Here is a 12,764-nt window from a genome sequence, read left to right as displayed (position 1 = left end):
ATTTTTTTTTTTATTTTAGTATGTATGAGATCATTCATCAATATTACCTATTGCCCACAACTGTGTGGCAGATTGTAATATCTATCAATAAATAAATCTAGCAATTTAAAAAAAAAAAAAAAAAAGTATTAGTGAGTTCCAAATTGAAATTAAACCTGAAAATTTTTTATTTTTTAGAGTGCGAACTGTACATTTTAGAATAAATAAAGAAACCCAACACAATGCAAATGGACAAATTGAAATTAAAATAGTCGGTTGTTTTAATTGTTACTCTTAAGTCGATGTGGTCAAATTTTATGAAACCTAGTTAAATGATTTTGAATACAATGATAATTATTTTAAGACTTTGTACATTCTTTATTTTTATTCTCTATAGAACAATATAACGAAAAAAATATAAAATAAGGACCCTGTAGAATGATGTAGCAAAAATTGAAAATGAGCTTTAGTGCATAGAGTCAAATTCAAAAGTAAAAAAAAAAAATAAAATAAAATAATAAATCATCATTAAATATCTATAATAATATTAAATGTTATTTTACTTTAATTTTGTTTCATTATTATTTCTGTTTATTATTTTTTTTATCATTTAATTTATATATTTCTGTACATATGGCATGAATTTTGTCTTTTAGCTCTTTTAATGCACCAATGTATATGACAAAATGTAATACTACACTAATATGGGAAAAAATAATATAGTATTAATAACTAACAAAAAAATATTTGTTACACTGCAACTTTAATTTTAAAAATATATTTAAAGATAAGTCCCTTTAGAGCAATATAGAGAGCATTGAAAATGACTGTAGTACCTAGAGTAAAATACAAAAAGTTAAAAATAAAAATAATGAAATCATAAAATATCTTTCAATGAATATTAAAGACGGCTAATGATGTTTTGTACCAAACGTGAGAAGAAAAAATATATAAATAGAAAGGAAACAAATAAAATAGTAATAATATGATCACTTCTGGAAGCATAGGAGCAAGAAGCAATATCCTGTTTCTTCCTTGGAGGCCAAAAGAAGAAAAAAAAACATGGTGGTAAAGATGATTAAACTTTAAGAGATTTGGAGTGCAAACAGGATGATGAAGGTGTCAGAACGGTGTGCTACTCAATCAAATCGATAACAGTCCATTACTTCTAGAACTGTGTCAAGTGGACAAAACCGTTCTTATATCGTTATAAATCAACAGTTGGAATAATAATTGAAAGGAAGAAAAAAAAAATGTTATTTTTGGGATGAGCAATTAAGGTAAAGTGTTACAAGTTTTGGCCAGAATGACTTAATAAAAATCCAGGTTTCGCCTGTTCTTTAGGCATATAATTAAACTGCAATTTTGAGCGTTGTAAGCACATTTTTCTTCTGTTCTGACTTTACCTGTTTAGCTTAGAACGCCTCTACACAAAAATGAATGCTAGTATAGTTGGAAAGAGACCGCTTGGGAGGCCAAAAATCAGATTGACAGAATCAACAAAGATGTGAAAGAGCTGCAAAATGGAAAGCAGCATCCCAAGATAGGCAGGCGTAGAGAAGGCTGATTCTGGCGGCCAATGGTCTGCAAGTTTTGTAGAGCCATCCAAAAACAAAATCATACAGTTTATTGGAAATAGCAATCGAAAAAAAATTTCTCATTTTAACCTAGCTCTTAAATAAATATGATTTTAAGGAGACGTTCCACAGGAGTACGACCAGTAAAAAGAAACCGCTAATTAATGAAACATATTTTTATTATTGTGTACTAACGTTTCGGCCTCAGTCTTAGCTCTTCAGCAGGAACCTTAATGTTGAAAGAGACTACCGAGAGTGTTGAGGAAATACGAAACTTTGTGAATAATAAAAAACAAGTTACACTTATTAGCGTGCTTTTCTCACTAACCAAACCCCCTCTTCATCTGTCTACAACCAAATTGTTTAATTGTTGTATTACATCTACGGTTAAAAAGATTCACACCAACATATATATAAATGGAAGTCCTGGATTTATCTCCACTCATACTAAAATTATTCCTCGTCTTTGATTTTAATTAGCTTCTAGGAACTTCCGTATTAAAAACTTAACCACAATTTTTTTTTTCTGTTGCTTCAATGCTTCCTTTTTTTTTGCAGAAACGGTTACAGTTCTAGAAACCGTTTTGGTCGGGACATGCGGTTCGATAAGGGCAATGTGTATTGGATGATTGTCAGACTTCATTGAGCTCATTAGTTAATGGATGTTTATATATTAGTCACATGTTATTAGAGGCATGTGGGCACCAGATGCTATCTGCCATCAATGATGCTGCTGAGCATCAGTGAAATTGGAATCCAACATCATTCCCACGTCGGTCCTGTAATGGTTTGCTGGACGATTTGGAAATCTATCCTAATAATAATTATTATTAACACAAACTTCAAATGATCCACTTTCTCTTTCAACTATTTGTTTTTAAAAACCTCCAATGTTTCGGCCTTTTGATCATTGTCAAGGAGACACCCTTAATCATTGATGCCATAATTCCTGAAAAATGTCTCTATTGTCCATATCGTATAAACTTTCATAAAATTTCAATACAAAAACTATTCCACAAACAATTGTCTTTCCTTAACCCCTTTAACAACAAAACCTACCTTCAACAGGTTAGGACTCTGTTACACTTTTGTTATCAAAAGTTAATATTGTTAATGAGGTTAAGCAAAGACAATTGTTTGTTGGTGATATGGACAATTCGCCTGCAAAAGAGACGATTTAATGAAATCAATGATTAAGGTTGCCTCCTTGAGAATGGCCTAAGGGCTGAAACGTTGGATGTTTTTAAAATAAATAGTTGAGAGTAAAAGTGGATCATTTGAGTTTGTATTAATAATAATATATACCACTTTGAGACAATCAATTAATTTAATCAGTATATCTAATAATAATAATATTATATTGTAATATTTATTATAATAATTTCCAAATGCACAAAATCGCAACTAATATAAACCTTGTATTTAGGTCTTGTCTACTTCTCAATTTACCCTTTGTTTGGCTTAAATTTTGGTGATTCGTTTGTGACTACTTCCATTTTAGTTGCCGCCTGGCCAATACAATTATATTTGTCTGGTTTCGTTCTGATGAACGAATCTCTAAAAAAGTAATAATTGCCGAGTAGTCAATGGCAATGGAGTAGGCGGAACATAACTGAGAGAATTGCGTTAATGAATATCAGCGTCGTTCTAGGAATTAATCATTTACTGTGTTTAATTAATTAGTTACAATTCCAATAGTTTTTCATTTAAAAATCTGCCTTATTATTAAAACTGAGTCAGAAACAAGCCAGGATAAACACAATTGATTATTTTTCAGTTAAATATTAATAGTTTTCTTATTACCCGCTGTGTTGTTTTTCATCTTATTTTCTATTAAATCCTTATTTTAATTATTTAGAATTACAAAAGCCTGATCTACATGACTGTAATCTGGACATATGGAGTTGAGCTTTGGGCCTCCACTAAACCTTCGAATTCATCTCGTATTCAATCCTTACAATCCAAAATCCTTCGTAAAATCCTCAATGCTCCTTACTTTGTCGCAATAAAATCATTCATAAAGACCTTAAAGTTCCCTATGTAACGGATATAGCTCGAACCAGATATTACTCTTTCCATTATAAACTCTCTAACCACTCAAACCAAAAGAAGTTTCTAACCTTGCATCCTCTTCCATTCCTGACAATTCTCCGAGGCGTCTGAAAAGAAGATGGCTACGAGACCAGCTAATGTAAAATGTCATTAGAGTGCTACCAATGGATAGTTTCTCTACACGCCTGTAACACTACAATTTAACTTCCAATTTAATCATATTTACTAAATGTATTATAATGTACAGTTGTAAATAGCAATAAATAAATATTAAAAAAAAAATTATTTAGAAACTATTATTGTAATGGAAGAATAGAAAGTCCACTGTCACTTTGACTCATCTTTTATGATCTTATATGGTTACCTAAAAGTCCCAAAAGAATGTCTACTACAACAGACAAAGATCTTTGGGACTTTCCCCAGCAGTATATCAAGGTCCAGGTTGACCTGAATGAAGTTCGTGGAAGTCAGGTGGTTCACAGTTACACAGAATCACTGACAGAATAATAATGAGCATGATTCTTCCTAAATGAATTTGTCTTTCTCCTTTCAGATCATGAGGTTTTATATCAACAATAACTTGCTCGAAGGGCAGCAGTCTCAGGTTTCTCGTTACCACCGTGGATCATAGGTCTGGGTTACCTGAGCCCTGAGCTGAAGACTATTCCAGGGATTTAAAGGTCCAGGTACATGTTCTCCCCACTTCTTTGAAATGTTCTTATGAAGGTTCTCTCTCAATGAGGGGTGGTTCTAGTAACCAAGATTTCTGAAGTATCGATTTTAAAAAGAACCTATTTAAGAATCGATTCTTAAATAATAATAGTCATTTCCTAGCGAATTCTCACAATGCTTAATATTTTCATAATTTAAGAAGTTTTAAAGAAAATTTACTAATGATAGATAATCTACAAAGGCAAAATGACCTGCAATTATGTTGATTAACAATGTTTGACTGTGATAGTGTAATAAGATCGTAGAAAATGACCGTAAAGGCTGAAACGTAGGAATGTTAAGCTAATAAAAAAGTGATGAGACAAATGGATTTTTATAACTAATAAACAATAATAATGATAAAAAATTATAATAATATTTGTGTGTGTCATTAATTTTTATACTTACTTATATACATATAATCTACTTATATATACACTATTCTATGCTTATTTATTTATTTATTTTCTGCCTAAAATATCAATATTCTTTTAGTATCTTAAAAAATATTCAATTTACTTGTCATAACCCGCTTTACATTCTATTTGCAATTTTAATTATTGTAGGAAGATAGTCCGGGTTGTAGTCAATAAAGGTTTAATAGTAAAATAAAACTATTTATTGTTAACCACTATTTAGTCCCACTTTAAAGAGCTAAATGAAAGAACAAGATACAAACATTTTAGAATTAACAGAAGACTAAAATAGAACATTTCAAAAAATTGTTTTGTTTATAAAGGATATTAAAAGAAATAATAACAGCATAATATATAATAACTTTTTATATACTTCATAAACAGAAATTTTTTTTGAAATGTTTTATTTTAATGTTCTGTGAATTCTATAATGTTTTTATTTTGTTCTTTCATTTAGCCTTGACGAAGCCTTGCAAAGTGGGGCTAAACCTTGGTTAACAATAAATAGTTTTCTTTTAGTACTTTGATACCTTTATTGACCGTTAATTATTTAATATTATTTTTTTCTTCGGAGAAAGAAGCCATTATTTCGCAAATTCACATAATTTTTTTTATCTGAATTGAAACAAGAAGTCAAAAAATGAAGCATTAAAAAATTTTTACCCAGCTGGTTGGAGAAGAGATAATACTAAATACGGGATATATCGTTTTTTGTTATTTGTACGAATGTATTGATATTGAACCCCCGGTTTATAATTATGTTTACTATAACGTTTGGGGTAAGCAAATTAATAAATCATAATTCCTGTGTAAAATAAGAGTTTTAATACAAACTTACAAAATATTTGTTGACACTGTCATCATGATACTCTAGGCTGATCGGTATTCTACTACCAGTTACGTTCGGTATGCTGTCCATGTTCCTGTTCAAAACGTTATCGTACTTGACTTCTGCGTGTTGTGAATGATATTGCGTTGAGAGAATGCTTAATTTGTTCAATTCATATCAGTTATATTAAATGTTTTTTGTTTTTTTTTTAAATAATTTATTTATTGTTATTTACAACTATATACATATATACACATCAAGTAAATTTGTTGTAAGTGATATTATGACATGATACAAACATGTGGAGAATCTACCCATTGATAGAACTCCAAAAACACTTCTAAAGGAGAAGATCTCGAGGCCATCTCCTTCTCAGACGCCTAGGAGGATTATTAGGTAGTGAAGGAGAAGCCAGGCTAGAAACGAGTTGGTTTGGGTGGTTGGGAAGTTTATTATGGAAGGATTGGTATCTGGTTCTGGCCAAATCGGCAACATAGGGGACATTGAGGTCCTGATGGATGATTTGATTTGTGACAAAGTAAGGAGCATTAAGGATTTTACGAAGAATTTTGTACTGTAAGGATTGGATTCGAGAGGAATTAGATGATTTAGTGGAGCCCCATAGCTCAATTCCATATGTCCACATAGGCCTTATAATAGTCATGTAGATCAGTATTTTGTAATGGATTGGAAGTTTGGATCGTTTGTTTAGTAAATGTTGTAATAGTCGGAATCGACGAGCAGTTTCCTGTCTTTTCAGTCTTGTATGTCAGTCGTTTGTCCAGATTTAGTCTTAAGTAACGGATCTGCTCAACAGGAATAAGTGGGGTATTATTAAAAGATACTGTGGGGCAAGACGAAGGTTTACGACGAAGAGTAAATGTGATTTGATGGGATTTATTGGAATTTATTTTAATCCTCCAGTTTCGATACCATTCTTCAAGGGTGACAATATTAAATATCACTGACAATATTAAATGTTAAATATTAATCTCGCATAAAGATCCCTGTCAACATCAGCCTTGCTTAAAACCGTTGTATGATTATAAAATTACGTTTTGGAACTTAGGTACTAGGTTAAGAGTTTATTGGTATAGGTATAGTTATTTCATGTATTAATTCCATAGGATTTGTCATTTATATTAAAACACTTTTACCAAAATATTGATGTTTTTACTCATTTTTATGACAAAAAAAAACTAAAAGTGATCAACAACTGAAACGAATAAGGCAATAATTATTTATTGCTTTAAAAGAGCATTCATTTGATGACTGATTAATGTCGAAATTATATTAAACATTCTACGAAATATATGTTATACCTAATATCTTCAAAGGTTGGATAATGGATAGATCTTTTATGGGCTATAAAAGCGGTAAAGAGCCATTAGAGAATGCTAGAGCTGTGTTTTAGCACCAATTACCCAATATAACCAACTCCCTCTACAGAGTTCTTTCAAAACTTCGTATTGACATTATAAAAGTGTTACGAATTAATACGAATAGAAACGAAATCATTGCTTATTAACTCTATACGTTTAACTCATTATAATATTTTTTTATTAATTAAAAATGTATGCATTATTAAATTTGATACGTCCACTTAGATATGCCAAGAGAACACATTTAAAGAGAAAAGAGCAAAAGAATGAACATTTTTGACGATAACCCCCTTCCCCTAGTGCTCATTAATTTAATAAATTAATTTAAAATTTAATTTTCTATTAAATAAATTGGAAAAGCCCTTTGGGAAATGCGGCCTCCTAATGGCAATGGGGCATTCTTTTATGAAGAGTAGTTCCACTTCCAACTTTTTTTTTTCGTTTGTGGTGTAAATCTGGACTCTAGAATGAAAACATGTTGGAAACACCTTATTTTTAAGGTTTTTATTTAAACAAAATTTAAAGTTTTTAGATTATCAATTATTCATTGCTTAAACTGCCAATGAATAAACAAAAAAAATGTTATTTGTTTGCTATCTTTGTTGTCGACAGCCCTGATGAGGCCGTGCAACATGGGGCGAAACGTCGGCTAATAAATCGTATAAAACTATTTGTTGTTCCGTTTTGACCTCACCCCCGACCACCTCCTTCATATTCAGTTACGATCAATCATTTTCATATATTAAAAAAATTGTTTGTATAGAATTACCTACTGATTAACTTAGCTGGCTGTCGAAGGAAGAATACCAAAAAAATCATAAAAATAAAATTATCTGATACTCTCGGTAACAATAGAAACTAAACACCGAAAGATATACACATAAAACTACCTTTCTGTTATAGTGTCATATAATATTCTCAGGTAAGTTCACTGTATTTGAACATATATCTTATCTTGTTTGTAAATTCGATTTGGTCGCCATCCGTTTGAAATAAGCTGAATCATCATTTCGTTGAAGTCAAAGACGTCATGGACCCTCTTAATCTCCCTAATCGTGTCTGAGTATGTTCATTAAGATTAACTCGGTTTTTTATTTCGAACCCTCTCCCCCCCCCCTGGTTCTTCTATTCATGTTTCTATTCTACGATCCAAACAAACTTCTTGACCTTGTCCTTATCAACGGCCTTAGTGTCATCTCTGCATTGAGCAATATTTTTATAATGACTTTATTTCGTTCGTTTTTTTTGGTCTTTGTATTGTGTGGACTTGTTTACTTACTATATTTATTTTATAATATGGCAGCTGCTAGTAAAGAGCCAAATTAATTTTTAAAATAATACTTTAGCTAGTGAACTGAGGGATTTTGTTTTTACGACTCCCTCTCTGGTCATTTCTGAGTTTTGCAATTTGTTACAACCCTATTCTGACCGTGGTAGGAGCGTCGTTTTCATTCCGTAGGACCGCTACGAAATAAAAGTCGACCCCCAGGACCGGATTCGAACCAGCTCTACTACGAGGTTGTTAAAAGCTATGTTTCAACGCCCTCGGCTAGAGACGGCTATGAATTAATTTATTCAGTAAATATAATTCAGGTTATAGCATTGCGGCGAATAAACCGTAAGATTGTAGGGCTTAGTAACGAAAGGATAACATAAAACGTTAAAGAACCCTGAACTGACAGTTAAGCGTCCGAGGGGTATACCAAAGCGTGAGTGGGAGCATTGCATCAAGACTGATTGAGTGGATTTGGGTTTGGATAGGCGTGATTGGGAGATGTGTGTAGACAATGATTGTTCGCTAAAAAAAAAAGATATATCCGTAAATGAAAAAAGAAAGAAGAAACCATTTTTCCCCAATACGTTAAATTACTACATTTGCAAATAATAATGTTTTTTGAAGAAATAGTGTGGCGAATTACCGGATATAGTAATTTCAGGAATAATTTATTTACTGTTTTTTTATTGTTATCTTAGTATAAATATTTGTTCATACACCACAAATATTCGTTTCGATCGTTCAATCGTAAATATATCATAACACAAGGTATAATAAAAAATCAACTTACAGATAATGAAATGAATCGAAAAGTTTAAAACATATAATATTTATACACCCTGTTTTTTTTGTTTATTTTTTTTAATAATTTATTTATTGTTATCTACAGCTAGATTAAAATATATACATTATAGTAAATTTGATGTTAGTTATACAATGTCATGATACAGCCAAATGAAGAATCTAACCATTGATAGAACTCAAATAATGTTACTAGAGAAGAATACCTTGGGACCATCTTCTTTTCAGAGGCCTAGGGGGATTATCAGGTATTGAAGAGAAAGCCAGGTTAGAAACAAGTGGGTTTGGGGTGGTTGGGAAGTTTCTCATGGAAGGATTGGTATCACGTTCTGGCCAAATCGCTAACCTATGGAACGTTGAGGTCTTGATGGATGACTTGATTTGTGACATAATAAGGAGCATTAAGGATTTTACGAAGGGTCTTGGACTGTTAGGATTGGATACAAGAGGAATTCAATGGTTTTTGTGGAGCCCCAAAGCTCAACTCCGTATGTATAGATAGTCCTTATCACCATAATTTAAAAACAAAAAAAAAAATGATTTGTACTAGATAATGCTGTCATGGGCAGAAAAACATTAATTATATAACTGATGATGATACCCATTAAACAAACTGAGCTTCACAAAAGACACGTTCACATATCCTGTTTACCTGATGATTACTTCTCATCTTGGCCATTTTTAGCTTCATCCCTATTAAGGTATTACACGCTTATGTATTTAATGGTGTTCATAATCTTGGATATACTGCTTTAAATACTAGAATAGTCTTTTTACTGCTTGTAAAATTGTTTGACGATCCATAGAGACTATAAAACGGTCGTGAAGAAACTAGGAATTTTGCACTTAACGGTTGCGTTGTCTAGCCTTGTGGGTTAGTCGGCGATCGCAAAGGGCCCCAATCCAAACGTCAAAAATAATTTCTTTATATTATCATACATAAAAATGTATTATAAAAGAAAATATACTACTAATTTTTAATCAAGAACTTGCCTTTACTCTAATATCAACAAGAGACAAAATAACCAGAAACGAGGATTTCTGACAACTAATTTATAAAAAAATCTTAAGATATCTCCTCTTAATACCCGACTAGGTCTGATTGTGATTTTAGTATATTTAGCTAAACTATATATTTTTTTTTTTTTTAAACAAGGTTGTATAGTGATATTTTTTGAAAATATTTTGATAATGAATAATGTTAGCTATATTATTAACAACATTAATAATGAACAAAAACAACTTTGATAATGAACAAAAACAACATTAATTTAATTCATAAAACTAAAACTAGAAAAAACAAGAGTTAACTAAAAAAAAAATTGATATTTCGTCTTTTAACGTCTAAGGTAACCGTCTAAGGTTTACTAACATACATTGCTTTAAATTAAATAAATAAAGTTTCATGAAATTGATAGGTGTCTTAAAAAGCAGCCTTAAAAATCTAAAACTACACTTCCATGTTTTTGAACTGTTCACTAGTATTGATTATTTTTTAGCTGTAAGAGTTCTGATAGTTAATTGAACACTCCCTTATGTTTACAGTGAAATATTTCATTTTTGTGCCAGCCTATAGCCTTTTTAAAAAAATTTTTTGATTTTTTCATTATCTGAAAATAAACGATTTAGAGTGACCCATTGCTTGACAATTATTGTATAAATACAAAAAGAAAACATTTATTGTAGATTATTTTTTCACCTTAGTTTAAATATAAATTTGCCTTTTGTGTAAAAAGCCCTCTTTGCAAATTGATAACTAACCTTGCTAATATTACATCTTCTAAAAAGAAAATTTTAAAATAACAGTTATTTATGTAATGAAACTAGAAACTTTTCGTCTCTACCTTTGTGACGGTAAAATAATAAATTGGGTGAAAATATAATGGATGGGGTTAAATGGAATAATTTTAATCATACACAATGTTTTTTTTTTTTTTTTTTTAACAAAAATATTGTGTTACAGAATATTCTATTTAATTTTGTTCTTTTGATTTGCAAATAAAAGGAAAACTTAAACATCTCAGTTAAATTATAGTGTTTAAACTGTACCATATGGAAGCTCAAAGATTCTGTAGCTAGAGAGTAATATACGAATTTACTGCCTTGTAATCTACATATCAGCCATAAATACTTTATCTGTTTTATGTATAAAGGAGAAATAATCTTACAACATAAAAAACTTTATTTCTTCTAGTTATCTTAACTCTTATTTGTTAATAAATAATAATATATATATATATATAGATATTTCAATTATTACTTTTTACACCTAGAAATCCATCTAAGTTAAGCCAATTTAATAATTATTCTTGCATAATAAAATCTAGAAGGAAAACTATGCCTGATTAAGGTTTGCTAATGTTTTTAAATTTTCGTTTCTCACAATGACGTCTGTGGAGATGGGAGGCTGAGTGAGTAAGGCACTGTGCTACTAACTTCAAGGATCCGAGTTCGAATACGGCTGTGGCAGATAATTATTTATTCTATTGTAGTCAGCCCTGTGGTTTCGGAGAGCCTTCATACAGTGGGTACCCTTAATTAGGGAAAAAACTGGTGGTTGAGCGTGATCGTGAAGAAATCACTTCCTAGTACTACCGTTGTTCAAGAAACAGTACTTCCTTACTAAGCACTGTGGAATCCCTGACCCTTTATGGGTTGTTGTGTTTTTTTTATTTTATTTTATTTTTTTTTTATCGATTTTCAGTTTCTGGAGTTTTATGAGAGATGGTTGATTTTGGTTTTTGATGGTTGAAAGTGGTTTATCAAGGGCATATTTATAGTTTGTCTAATTAATATAACTTTTTAGCAGTGGGAGCAGATTCACTAAACTAACATTATGAACTTAACTAACATTATGAACTATACTTTAGAAAATAGAAAAAAAGTCAATATTAAATTAATTTCTGAGTGTATTAAATTAAAATGATTGTCAACAGTTGCATGTCTTTGTGAATAGTTTTAACAGAAAATCCTTACTACTTTATAGAACTGTCCCTAATGTTTTGAATATGTAAGATATCACTTCAGATTTAACTTAACCACTTTGATCTCGAAGACTCAAATCTATTTTATAATTAGGGTTATTTAAGAAAAAAAAGTCTTGTTGATTTATTAGTTTATTTCATATTTTTATAAATGAATTACCTTATAAAATAAGGGTTAATAATATTTCTATTGTCGTCGAATTTAATTATTTGCTACTAGACTTTCCTGCTACCTGCCCTCCGCGTTTTATACTAACAAAATGAGTACTTACGCCATTGTTCGAGAGTACCAGCACTTTCTGTCATTTAAGTTTTATTTATTTATTAATTCTTAAATTATTATTAAATTTACCCTATGACTGTGTTTATCTAATAAAACAAATATTAAATTGATTTATTAGATTATTTAGTATTTTGGGGGAATTAATAACCTCGAAAAATAAGGCTTATTAACATTCTATTGTCTTGGAATTTAATCATGTTTGTACATTTATTGTTTACTATAATGTTACTTATGTTTTATGCTGACAATGCAATTATATTGTCTTTGAATTTAATACCCATACAGCAGTAATAAGAGTCCTAGTTCTTTCTCTCATGTCAGTTTCATTTTATTATTATTATTTTTTTTTTTTTAGAGCATTGTTATATGCTATGTACTCATGGAAACAGACATGTTTAGTCCATATTTGTGAAACCGCTTTATACTGCTTGTAAATTAATAATTTATCATTTATAATAAATAACAATTATGTAA

At 30.5% G+C, this 12,764-nt stretch overlaps 1 protein-coding gene across 3 annotated transcripts in view; it reads left to right on the top strand.

Annotated features, from left to right (window-relative positions):
* Positions 1-12,764, top strand: part of Ae2 (Anion exchanger 2) — a 310,706-nt gene that overhangs the window by 122,602 nt on the left and 175,340 nt on the right. The gene's annotated exons all lie outside the window — the stretch shown is intronic.

The sequence above is a fragment of the Halyomorpha halys genome, unplaced genomic scaffold, assembly GCF_000696795.3.
Source record: "Halyomorpha halys isolate HHAL.00 unplaced genomic scaffold, Hhal_1.1 Scaffold87.1, whole genome shotgun sequence".
Taxonomy (NCBI): Eukaryota; Metazoa; Arthropoda; class Insecta; order Hemiptera; family Pentatomidae; genus Halyomorpha; species Halyomorpha halys.
This window is presented reverse-complemented; position numbering and strand designations above follow the sequence as displayed.